This window comes from Callorhinus ursinus, unplaced genomic scaffold, assembly GCF_003265705.2.
Source record: "Callorhinus ursinus isolate GAN/ISIS: 27379988/994484 unplaced genomic scaffold, GSC_fseal_2.0 scaffold4, whole genome shotgun sequence".
Lineage (NCBI taxonomy): Eukaryota > Metazoa > Chordata > Mammalia > Carnivora > Otariidae > Callorhinus > Callorhinus ursinus.
Genome location: NW_027397066.1, coordinates 129454884 through 129457966, shown reverse-complemented (window position 1 = coordinate 129457966; position 3083 = coordinate 129454884). Strand labels below are relative to the sequence as shown.

At 45.5% G+C, this 3083-nt stretch overlaps 1 pseudogene; it reads left to right on the top strand.

Moving 5' to 3' along the window:
* The first annotated feature begins 2230 nt into the window (after positions 1-2230).
* LOC112825779 (DNA-directed RNA polymerases I, II, and III subunit RPABC2 pseudogene) lies at positions 2231-2781 on the top strand (annotated as a pseudogene).
* Positions 2782-3083: the final 302 nt, after the last annotated feature.

The window sequence follows — 3083 nt, the reverse complement described above, 5'->3', positions numbered from 1 at the left end:
CCTAACTCTTGCAACTGGTCATCCCCTGAGGAGCAGGAAAAAGGCCTGTGCTCCCCAAGTCCCTTTACATATACAGACTTTCTGTTTAAGGAGTCAAATGCTGGCTCTTTACCATGCACTGGATTTCTCCTACACATTTCTGTGGCTATGTGCTATGTCCAAAGTTGAGAGAAGTTGGTAGAGCTGAAAACCCCCCAAAAACTTATCCAGGGAGCATGAATCTAAGAATGCCCCCAAGGAACACAGCCCAGAAAAAAATTTTAATTAAATCTCAGTGGAAAACTCAGTCTGACCACAGTCATCATGAGTCTAAAATGGATCAGCTAAGAAATAACGAAGATAAATCCTGTGGGGACCCAGGTGGAATCTTGTCACTGCCCGGTGATGGGGAAATGGGACTCTGCACTGTCTACTTGGGAGCCCTTGCCCCATAACAGACAAGCAAGACCTGAAGTAAGGATGGGTTAAAATGGAAGCCTGAGGAGCTGGAGGATTTACACTTGGCTTTCTTCCTCTCTGAGGGGACCTCTCTCTCCTTTGGTATGTTTTCCTCTTGTCTTTGTCACATTCTCTCCCCAACTTCATTTTAGGTAAATTCATCAAAATAATGGATTTCCTATTTGATGATTCTGTTTAGCTCTTTGAGAAATGTTGGAAAGGGGATCGATTGCCATTCACTACAGCAGTGTGTGGTCAGTTGGGCAGGTGGGGGTGTTGCAATAAGTGGCAAATGTTTACGGACAGTGGAGAAAGTTTAGAAATCCTTCTGTAGAGAGTGGAAAATAATAGCCAACAGAAGGCTGCTGGGGAGTGCTAAGGGCCCAGCTGTGATCCGAGGCCGCCTACATGAAGTGACACCCATCTCTGTGCAGGGCTATGTGGCTTGCTTCAGCTGCTGTCGGCAACCTGGGTATATGGACAAAACAGGCATGATCAAGGCCAGGCTGGAGAGTCTGAGGGACAGTGAGTCAGAGAAGAGAGGGTCATGGTGGAGAGGGGTTGAGCTCATGGGCAACCATAAAGTCTGCAGAAGAGGGAAGTAAAGGCAGGAGGTGGCTGGAGGATAGAAAATCCAGGGCTCAGGAGACCGAGAACATTCTCTAAGTCCCGACTCAGACCTTGTGTTCTCTTTGGGGCCCTGCCCGAACAGAGATGCCCAAAGGGAACTGCTGAGATCAGGGGGCCTGGAATCCTCAAGTCTGATCTCATTTGGTCTTTGGCACATTCAGGAGATCTCCCCATTGCACACCTGATTCAGCTCCTTCTCCACAAACCACACATTCTTTGCTTCACTTAACCCTCACACACGAGGTTGGGAGGAAAGGCCGAGAGAAGACTAGGAGAGACAGTAAAGACAGAGCTAGCTGTGAAAGGCAGGGATGGGTAGGATGGTGCCACGTGGCTTTCTTTTTTCCAATTCCTCGATGGACAACTTTTGAGGAGGGAGACACAGGGACACAGGAAGTCTGCCGCCTTCACCTTACCGTCCACCAACCTTAGCTCAGGCCACCAAGTAGGGACAAGAGGAGGCCAGTAAGGCCAGCAGGCAGTCCAACCTCTGTTCCCCTTACTTCCCAGCCCTCTGGAAGAAAAGAGAAGGGCTGCACTTCTGCCCCCTACCCCCATCTGCTGCACCCTCTGCATTGGCCAGTGAATGCTGCACTTCACACTGATGATACAGAGGCTCTGCAGCATCAACAAACCCTTCCCTGGGATGTACGGCCAAATTAGGTTGTGGTCTGTCCATGCCCTGCCTTACATTCTTTCAGGGGATAAACAAAAACAAATAAGCACTCTTCCTTTGAATTTTTTTGCTATGTTAATTTTTTAAAACTGACACATAGCACATCTGAAGAAATGCTCAGTAAAATTAAAATGCCATTTGAATGCAGTATCTGATTCCCTGGATATGCAGCACTCAGCTTCATCGTGCTGATATTTCTGCTTGGCCAGCCCGAGTGTCCTTGGCACTATATGTCTAACCTAAATTGGCCAGTTGATGAAGGTCTGGGGAATTGTGTGCTTGTTATAGTGGTTTTTGGAACAAAATTGGGGAAATCTTTTGGAAGGCAATTTGATGATACTATTAAAGTTTTCACCTTGTATAACCATCAACTCCACCTCTAGAAATTCATTCTAGAGAAATATACAAGGATTTATGAATGAAAATCATAATAGATGTGCTCTTTATAAAAGAAGAAAACATGTTAAAAAGTAGAAATTTAGTCAAATGGGCACAGGCACGCTGTTTGCAGGTGTCCATGCAGGTCTCAGGCTCAGAGCCACATGGCGTCAGTGCAGGTGTCATGTCAGACAGGACAATTTTGATGGTGACGACTTTGATGAAGTGGAGGAGGACGAAGGGCTAGGTGACTTGGAGAATGCCGAGGAGGAGGGCCAGGAGAACGTTGAGATCCTCCCCTCTGGAGAGCAACCAGAGACCAACCAGAAGTGAATCACCACACCATATATGACCAAGTATGAGCAAACCCGTGTACTTGGCACCTGCACCCTCCAGATCGCGATGTGTGCCCCCCGTGATGGTGGAGCTGGAGGGGGAGACAGATCCCTTGCTTGTCGCCATGAAAGAGTTCAAGGCCCGAAAGATCCTCATCATTATTCGCTGCTACCTACCACACGGGAGCTATGAAGAATGCGGGGTAGACGAGCTCATCATCACCGACTGAGCTGGAATCATCTCCCTGACTGTGCCTCATCCTAGTTTCTATTTTCACATTCTTTATACATGTAAATAATAAACTGTTCAACCTTTCAAAAAAATGAGTTATGGCACAAAGGAATATTTCTAAACCATTAACAATTATATATTATTATGTATTTATCACAAAAAGATGTTCACAGTACAGGAGGTAATAAATAAAGGGAGTTATAGTGCAATCCTATTTTGGTGAAATAGAAAAGAAGAGAGGATATAGGAGGGGAGGAAAGGAAGAAAAAAAGTCTAAGGATATATACCTTAAAATGCTTCCCTTAGTGGTAACTTGACTCTTTATGCTTATTGTATTTTATAAATGTTCCTTATAAACTGTTATTTTTTAATTAGAGGGAAAAATCATGCTACT